Consider the following 10,795-nt stretch of genomic DNA (forward strand, 5'->3'; position numbering starts at 1 on the left):
AAGAACGTTGAAGAAGCTCTAAGTGATGATTCATGGATAGTGGCTATGCAAGAAGAATTAAATCAATTTGAAAGAAATAAAGTATGGAATTGAGTTCTTAGACCTGATGACCACTCAATTATTGGAACAAAGTGGGTATTTACGAATAAAAAGGATGAAAATTGAAGAGTAGTAAGAAACAAAGTTAGACTTGTGGCTCAAGGATATAATCAAGAAGAAGGTATAGACTACGATGAGACTTTTGCTCCCATAGCAAGAATGGAAGCTATTAGAATGTTGTTAGCTAATGCATCTCATAAGGAATTCAAATTATATCAAATGGATGTAAAGAGTGTTTTTTTAAATGGCTTTATTAATGAAGAATTTTATGTAGCACAACCTCTTGGTTTTGAGGATTTAAATAACTCTGATCATGTATTTAGATTAACAAAAGCATTATATGGGTTAAAACAAGCTTCTAGAGCTTGGTATGAGAGGTTTAGCGGATAGCGCATTATTTATCAAATCCAAAAATAAAGACATGCTTATCATATAAATTTATGTTGACGATATCATATTTGGTGCTACAAACGATGAATTATGTAAGGATTTTGAAAAATGCATGCAAGATGAGTTTGATGGAAGAGTTGAATTACTTTCTAGGATTACAAATTAAGCAAGCCAAGAATGGAACTTTTATAAATCAATCAAAATATATAAAGGACATGCTTAAGAAATTTGACATGGAGAGTAGCAAACCTATAGGAACTCCAATGAGTACCTCCATAAGTTTAGATAAGGATGAAAAAGGAAAACCAGTTCATGAAAAATACTATTGATGGATGATAGGAAGTTTGTTATACTTGACAGCTAGTAGACCAAATATAATGTTTAGTGTATGCATGTGTGCCCGGTTTCAATAAGCTCCTAAGGAATCTATAGCCGTAAAAATGGATTTTAAAATACTTGAAAGGTACTATTGACTTAGGACTTTTGTATCCTAAGGACACTAGATTCGAAATGATTAGTTATTTAGATGTCAATTGCGCTGGATGTAAAATTGATAGAAAAAGTACAAGTGGTACATGTCATTTTCTAGGACAATCTCTAGTATTTTGGTTCTTTAAAAAACAAAACTCTGCAGCCTTATCTACTACTGAAGCTGAGTATGTGGCAAGCAAGAGTTGTTGTGCACAAACACTCTACATGAAGCAACAATTAAAGGACTTTAATTTAGAATATTCTGCTATACCCATTAAGTGTGATAATACGAGTGCTATAAGCATTTCTAAAAATCCAATATCACACTCAAGAACCAAGCATATAGACATTAGACATCATTTTCTAAGAGATCATGTGCAAAAAGAAGATATCATAATTAAACTCATAAATACAAATGACCAATGGGCTGATATTTTTACCAAACCTCTTCCAGAAGATGGATTTATATCAATAAGAAGAGAACTTGGCCTATTACACCATAGGGAAGTGGTTTAGAAAGAATACAAAAAGAAGAAAATTTGAAACTTTTGGGAAGTCAGGTGACTGAGCTCAGTGACCCCAGTTGATTGACATGCCATTTACTTACAGGAATTCAATTTCTATGTCGGTCAGGCGATTGACTTCTGAGATCCCAGTCAACTGGATCATCAGGGCTTCATATATTTTGAGCGCGAAACCCTAATTTATTTCATTCTAGTTAACTAAACTTGGCTCCTCAACACACCTGATCTCATTTTCTTCGATCCCCCTTGCTTCTAAACCATAAATCTTTCATTAAAAGAGTGGAAAGCATCTTCCCCATACGGATTTCTATTGCGTTCGTTCATCAAAATGCCACGAACCAAACGCGCAACGAATGGAGGTCCTATCTCCGGACAAGAAGAAGATAACATTGACCAATGGCTTGTTGCTCCTCACGCCAAACAAAGATATAGGAATCATCTTTGAGCAACCGATCCAATACTTGGTAAGATCATCGACACAACTTTCTATATGGTGGAATTTTCAAATATTCTACCAATGTTTAGGGCGATAGGTTGAAAAAATCTTGTGGTGAAGCGCCTATACCCAAATCTCGTTAAGATCTTTTATGTGAATGGTTCAAAGTCAATCGGTACTCACTACCAAAGTAAGAGGACAAATAATATCGTTAACACCACAAACCTTGGCTCCCATTCTTCATATTGACCAAGGTGATTTTGAATGTCCTATATTCTCACGTACTTGGATCAAGGATCAAGGATTCACCCCCAAGGAATTTTTACCATTAATTATGGTCGAAGCACCAGATCAATTTAGGAATCCTCCTAAGTATACACAGTTGAACCTTCAAGCATAGATACTTTAGAAAATCATAACATACAATATTGTACCCCAGGTCAGATGTAATGCGCTAACTTGGGTTAGCCAGGGAGCACTGTGTCTCTCCTCCTCCACCTAGACCAGACAACAGGGGGCGGGCCTTATGGCCCCACAGAACAACATGTGTCATTTTCAGCATGTTTTGTACTCACTCACACACTTTGAAAAAACTTCTCAAAAGGACACCCATCCCAAGATTATTCCAAGCCAAGCTCGCTTAACCATGGAGTTCTTATGGGAAGGCTCCCGAAAAGAAAGATGCACCTTGTTGATATGGGTAGTAACATCTAATCTTTTTAAGCCTTTCTTCCACGTGGTATCACATTCTCCCCCACTTACAGAACGTAACGTCCTCATTGCGAACCCACATTTCCAAACCCAGGCAATGTGAATCTTATCACATTTCCAGTTGGGTAATCGCTCTGATACCATTTTGTAATACCCCAACCTGAGTCTATCAGGAAGTACTGCATCTCTCCTCCTCCACCTAGACCAGACAACAGGGGGCGGGACTTATCAGACTAATGACTAGCCCCACAGACCAATGCATGTCCTTTTCAGTGTGTTTTGTCCTCACTCATACACATCCTGAGAAAACTTCCTAGAAGGTCACCCATCCCAAGATTACTCCAAGCCAAGCACACTTAACTGTGGAGTTCTTATGGGAAGGCTCCCAAAGAGAAAGGTGCACCTTGTTGATATGGGTAGTAACATCTAATCCTTTTAAGCCTTTCTTCTATAGGGTATCACACCGGATCACACGATTACATGTTATATGTGGACTGCTTTGTCATATGGTGCCTTTTGAAAGGGAAGAAACTTGACTTGTCTTGTTTGATTCTGAAATGGATGTGGACAAGATTGGAAGCACGACGGGTTACTCTTCCATATGGCGGCATCCTTAATATCATGTTTCCTCATCTTAGTATCATCAATTCAAATGAGTTGTTCATAAAGAGAACTCGATATGATTTTTCAACTTTACGACCCTGATACAAATGGGATATGAGAAACATGAGAAGGGTTGGTTTCTGAGAGAAAGAAGACCACCTAAGCAAGCTCCACCTTCTGAGCAACAGCCAGAACCTCAGATTGATGCTCCTTCATGGTTCATACCATTTCATTATCATTTTACTACTTTTAGTAGTGACGTGCGCTTAGGACCTCCGTCTCTTAAGGAAAGTAATACCTCACTTCAGTCTAGAATTTCCTCAATTGATCAAAGACTTAGCCTTTTGGAATAGTCTCAGGCTAGTTCCTCACGTTATCCTAGTGATGATGCATTTGATGAGAAATATGAGGAAGAGAAAGATGAAGGAGATGATGAAAGTTCTGGAGATGATGATGCAGCTGATGTTGATGCTTAATGTTTTTGTTGTATTTCAGTGCTAAATTGGTATGGTCTTTGGGAGAGTTTTGTATGTGTATGTAATCTTCCAAAACATCATGTTCTAACCACGGTATTCCTCTACCATAAGTGAAGGTAGGTAATAAATTTGGGCCTGAGCCGCTTTGTGGGTAGCTATTGACTCTTCTATAGGTCTCTGATGTAAGGTAAAGTATGCTTGGTATCGGTTGGTGAATTTCGGGGACGAAATTCTTATAAGGAGGGGAGATTGTAGGGACCCAAATCCAAAAAATAAAATAAAGAAAAGAGAAAGGAAATCAAAAAGGATAAAATAGTAGAGCTCGTCGATGAGGCTCCTTTTCTCGTCAAAGGAGTCACTTCTGTGGCTTGGCAACGAGACGCAGAGGCCCGTCGACGAGAAGATACTGAGGGATTTTTGAAAATTCTGAAATCTCAGGCTCGTCGATGAGGTTACCCTCTCGACGATGAATTCCATTCTTCGGCTTGTCAATGAGAACTTTAACTCATCGACGAGGCTGGCCGGGTCAACCTAGTTATAAATAGAATATTCACTGCTTCATTGCTAAGTTACCCCAATTCTCTCTAGAACACGAACTTGCCCTATCTCTCTTTAAGATTTCATGTTGTCTGTTGCCAAAATCAACAATCTAACGTCACTACGTGGATTAGGAGGAGAATCTCTACAGTTATAGCGGATCAAATTTTCAATCTAAGGACTTTCGTGTTTTTCCCTAAAATCAAGGTAAGGATCTGATTTCGTTTTTGGTTTGGTAGATATGTAATAGATGGGATTATAGTGAAGTATTGTTCTTCGTTTTTTAGGTTTCGAGGATCTCGTGTTGTTGTTTTGGATCAATTCGTTCGTGTTTCAGTTTTCGAGATTAAGGTAAGGGGATTTGTTTACATAAGTATTTATAGAAAACGAAACCACTAGATATGTAGCTTGTGTTTATATAAAGGATATAACTACTTATTTGCAAAGTTTTACCAGGTATAAATGTCGGTTCTTAAAATTTTACGATTTTACGATTTTTGGCAAAAATGAGGTTTTTGGCATATGATCTCCAAATTTCTTAAAACTACCTTATTTGCACTAAAACTAAAGTAGGTGATGCTTAAAACTCTTAAATTGCAGCAGAAATTATATTTTACGAACCCTTTTATATGAAATGTATATTTGATCAATTAAGTGTGACGTATGATATGAATTTAATCTATACTGATTTGAGATGTACGTATATGAACTATGGGGACTAAGGTTCCAAGTGATTATTAAAAAATGCAGAAAATAGGTGCCGGTTAGATACCGTGCCAAGTATGAGAAAAGGGTAAAATCGAGAGGTTACGAGCCGATTTTTACCACAATATGAATGAAAGTATGCATGAATGAGATTATGAAAATATTGAAATTACACAGGTTATTATGTTTTAATGTAAATTATATATATGATATTGGGAATGCAGCTTGTTACATAGAGCATAAGAAACTCAATAGTATATGAAGCCTTTAAAAGCTTATATTATCTAGGCACGGTGCCGTTGCCAAATTAAAGGTACTGTGCAACCACGCACAGTTATTTTTTAGTGTGGGCATCTAATAGTCGGCTTGGTAAGAAGGGCCACTGGTCAAAAGGGATTAGGGTGGTGATGGCCAAGTTGTGCTGCATTATGTTATGATGTTTTACAATGCTTGCACGAACAGGGCTCGATTAGTGCTTTCTTATCGCACAACCCTTACCATGGGGAATTACTGGCATAGTTATGATAGTTTCAAACTGGACAATGTTCTAAATATGCATATACATGATTTAAAAGCTTTAATAGGCAAAGTCACAGGTTTGAGTACCGAGCGGAGGGATTGTGCAGTGTATGGACCTGTACCCTACCCTAACCTCGGGAACTCTCACTTGTAATGATGCTGAGTTATCTATTATCAGGAATTTATATATGTACTATATATATATATATATATATTATAGTATTGAGAATTTGCAATCTATGTAACTGTTTTCAAACAAGAATATAACTGTACAGTCACACACTGATGTAATATCTTCCTCCTTACTGAGAAGTGTCTCACCCCAATCTTAGAACCTCTGTTTCAGGAGTTACAGGAAATCGGTCCTAGTAGTTGTCTAGAGTGGCTATGAAGTGTAGGGTCCTGTTAGTTAACGTAAGTTTCTGTATGAGTACTGGGTTGTTAGCTTAGTTGGCTTTTTGGGAATGTAATACAGTTTATGTTTTACGTACGGATGAATGTATGTAAGGAACAGTTAGATAACTCTAGTACGTCTATTAAAATCCATATGATTGTTCATGTTTTCCGCAATATATGAATGTACATATCAGTATGATATACCCGTATGTCCTTGTTTAGGGTGGGTATTTGATGAATGTTATCTGATTGTACAGATTATGTATGTATATAGTAGCACTCTGGGGTTGTATAGGGGCCGGGGGTGTTACACTAGAACACTATCACTTTTCTATCTTAAAACAAGTGGAACTTTAAGGACTTAGTGTCAAGGTTGAAACATTAAAGAATGTAATGAAATTGCATGAAGTAGTAAAATTTCATGAATCTGTATGCAATTTACTCATAGAAGTAATAATAAAATATTTACATACTTCAAAATTGTTCCACTTTTGATATCTCTTTTACGAGTTTGTCGTTTTTAAGTAACTAAATACTAAAGCCAATTTCTCTCTCTCTCTCTCTCTCTCTCTCTCTCTCTCTCTCTCTCTCTCTCTCTCTCTCTCTCCATGCTTCTCATATTTTAACAAAAAAATGTTCGTGATTTAAATGAAACACAAGCCTAGACACATATAAATTGTAATGTGTGTTGCCATGCTTTAACATATAAGCACAAACAACCATGTGGGACAACTATTACAGAAAATAACCACTAAAAAATATAAGTATGAAGAAACAAACAATTTAAATAGATTTTATTGTGGACATGAACTTAATACCCATTTACTTAGTAGGAATATGCATCGTCATTTTCTATGTTAAATTTTACACATTGACAAATAGTTAAAATTTGTGCAGGCAATATGAAGACAACCCCTAAAAAATTTGTAAATGAAAAAATAATTTAAATAGATTTTACATTTGGGAGAACATCAAACTTACTCAATATACTAAGTCTATTGATAATTTTAAAATTAAACAATGCATGACTTTTATTATTCTATAAGAATTTTGACAAATTTCAAGTTAATTGCTACATATTTTTATAGAATTTTACCTTTACAATTTGTTTATTGGATAGAAGATAAAATAATTTTATAATAGAGGATAACAAAAAAGAATTTAATTTGTCGCTGTTGCTGTTGAAAATCGAATGGCTTTTGTGGATCATCCTTCAACCATGGCCACCTAAGAAGAACTAAATGTAGATGACTTGGAGAATGATCCACAAAAGCCGTTTGATTTTCGGCTACAACACTTGGCGCTGTCTGTAGGAACTGAGAGGTTTTCCATCTTTGACCATGGTCACATCACCTAATTCCAAGTCAGAACTCATTGCAAGAGACAAAAGCCCCAGAAGATTAAAAATATTTGATTGTAACTGCATAAAATGTTGTTTCTTATTGATAGGAGCTAATTTCCAATGCCCAAGATTCAATACAATGTTGGCAGTTGTTAATGCATCCAATTCTTTCAGCTCTTTTAGAGCATCTAGGACACTTATGACGTTGGAATCCAGTATGCAGCCACCTACGACAAGGCTGGCTTTCTCCATTGAAGTATGTTAAGGTATGCCTCAAAACACTTGACACACCTAAATTGACTTGGCATAATAAGCCCTTTTCCATCAACAAATCTTTTCTAGTTGTAGTAATCAATAAACTCCTCAACCGTAGGGAAGGATTTTAGAAAGAAGAGGAGGCTAGAAATCATTAATCATGTCCTAGCCATTCCGGCCTTAAAGTGCACAACCATAACAATTTCAAAATCCTCCTTCAACCATGAGTGATGAGTCCCTAAAATGCAATATTTTAGGCCCTCAATTACCTTTTTTTTATCCTCATTCATTTTATAGGTAACCTTTCGTTAACATAGTTCGGAGTTATGCAAGGTTTATTTATGTCTCAAGAAAAACAGGTTAAAATTGAGGAGTTAAGCATTACGAGAAGCCAAGGGATAATTAAAGTGCATAAAGCCCAAGTCAGATGCTTAGCCAAGTTTCTAAAGCCTTAGATCATTAGAAAAGAAGAATATACTGTTCGACCAAGTGGTGCGACCAGCAACACATGGGGTGACCAAATCACAAGTTGCAAACTCCAAGGTACATACTGAAGATGAAATGCTGCAAGGTTCAACCAAGTGATCGATCAAGTGACCCTAAGCAGCAACCAAGTCGAGATAGTGAAGCTGACTAAGCCAGAGATACCGAGAGTCTCGACCAACATCTTGACCAGGGGAACCATGACGGGTGACCAAGTCGAGTTTCTAAGATTTTCGAAAGATCAAGATCCTGCAAGTCTCGGCCATTAACGTGACAATCAAGACCCAATGGTGCGACTAGGTCAAAAGGATTGTTAAGTTGAATTTCTGATTTCCTGTGAACCTTGACCAGGGCGCAACCAAGGGAAAATAGGGGTTTGACTTGGTCGACAGGAACGATCTTCTACGCGATATTTGCTGCAAACTTTCCTATTTTTAAATTCAAGTCTTGTACGCCCTAATGGGTATAAATAGTAGCTTCGAAGATGTTCTTAGGGTTCCTCTTTGGCCTCTCTTAGGTTAGTGACAGACTTAAGACGTCATTGAGAACCAAAGTAGATTAGAACTTAGATTAGATTTACTGCTTTCCTGGTCTTCAATTGTATTTTTTGGCGTTAGTGACAGACGCTTTGAATGCAATAGAATGATCCTTTACATGCTTTCCATTTACTTGCTTTGATTTACTTCCATTGATTTAAATGCTTTCGTTTACATGCTTTGATTTACTTTCATGCACCTTTATTGTTACGATTGTGATAAAGTGTTAGAGATAGGATAGGACTACTACCGATTCAGTTAGATATACATAGTAGGCTACGAATATTAAAAGGTTTTGTGTGGTCATTGAGATAGGGTATACTCCGGTTCTTGACTGTGCTCCAGACAATTGGTGCACCCTTGCTACCCTATGCTCTCGACTAATTCCTTTCACCATCTAGCCTAATACAAATAGCTGACCGAACGTAGTTTACACACGTGACATCCTAAGTCAGATTTATGAACTGAGCACTACTTTGTAGGAGTAGAATTAATATAAACTTTACATGCTTTCAGTAGGATTGTTAGAAAACTCACTCAAAATCTCTTCTTTTTACTTTCTTTTACACAGAGCATTAGTAAACTAGATTGGAAGTGGTTCATAACTGCACTTGAGTCCTCGTGGATCGATACCTGACTTTCTCACTTTCCACCAAACTCGGGATTAGTTAGGTTTTATAAATTATATTTTTGGTAGTTAAGGACCCAAGCCTACCAAATTTTGGCGTCGTTGCCAGGGACTTGGTAACGGTTATTAACCAATTTCTAGTTTAGCGTATTATTGTAATGACCCGAAAATTTAAAATAATTAGAAAGTATAATAAATGGAATGGATTAATGGATAATAAGGGAAAAGAAAGGATTTTTAGAAGGAATAGCAAGACTCGTTGACGAATGTCCTGTCTTCATCGACGAGTTTCCTTCTAAAGTTCGTCGACCAAGGAAACCCGAGAGAGTATATTTTGGAACTCTAAATTTCATCGACGAAGTCTCTATAGCGCCTCGTCAACGAATCCACATGTCTCGTCGACGAAGCTTTACCTATAAATAGAATTTCTCTCATTTTTCAGCGAGAAACTCGGGATTTCACTTTCCTCTCTCTCTCTCTAAATGGTCTCCCAGCCTTCTCTCTTCGATTTTGGGCTGGATTTGACGATCCGGAACCACCACGAGGTTCGTAGGATCATTCTCTGCAAGGCTGTAGGAGCTGATCGTTGGATTGTGAGGCTTGGGAAACATCCCAAAATCAAGGTAAGAGAATTATTTTGGGATTTCCTTAATGGAAGTTGTTAGTCGGAGTTTAAGAAATAGTAAATAAGTGTTTTCCTTAAGATTTGAATTAATTGGAATTTATTTAACTAAATTAGGATATTTGGATTCAGGGTCCAAGTGAACGCTATGGGTATCAGTTCGAGGATCCTACAAACGTAGATCAGAAGTTAGGTAAGGGAAAATTTATGTATTAAATCAGGTTTTTCATGAATTAAAAAGAATTATGTGTTACTTACGTATATATATATGCTTTTATGTGGGTTTAAAATGCCAACCACGATATTTATGTTTTCTGAGCCTAGGATTGTTTATATGGCTATGTACATGTGAAAGTAAACGAATGAAAGTGAAAAGAATTTTCTGAGGAATTAAGTAAGAAATGAAATGTATTTTTAGTATATAAATGTTAATCATGGGTTGGCTTATTTTGTAAGGAATGTATATGAATTTTATTCCTAAATTGTGTGGCATGAGACTCTATGCAAATATATGTAAAATGTATGAGATTCAGGCTAAGTAAGTGTTAAGAATAAAATATGATATGGACAATGTTGCTTCTATATGTTAAATGCAACCATGTAAATGTAAGACAGCTGGAAGATAGCCATGTTAGCAGATTTTAGCGCATTTTTATGTGGACTAACTATAGCAGATTCTAGCGCATTTCTATGTGGACTAAAAAATTATGGCTAAAAACTAGATGTAGTACGAAACAATGAAATGAAAATGTTATGCAATGAAATGACAATGGAATGACCATGAAATGAAATGACAAATGTGAAAGAAGTAAATGGGAAAGAGTCACTTAAAGTGAAATGAAATGCAATGTTCAAGCTATGAACATGAACATATGTGTATGAATGAATAATGACAGAAAGGAATAAAGTATTATGTCATTAGAAGTATTTATGTATGTAGAACATGTTACGATTAGGCAAGGCAAACTCTTCGCCTGAGGGCTTGCTAAGAAATGTGAGTGCACTAGTAGCTTCAGATGTGGCAGTAGCTGCATAACATACTAGAGCAGAGGGAACCTATTT

Source organism: Malania oleifera, chromosome 4, assembly GCF_029873635.1.
Source record: "Malania oleifera isolate guangnan ecotype guangnan chromosome 4, ASM2987363v1, whole genome shotgun sequence".
In the NCBI taxonomy this organism is placed as follows: Eukaryota; Viridiplantae; Streptophyta; class Magnoliopsida; order Santalales; family Ximeniaceae; genus Malania; species Malania oleifera.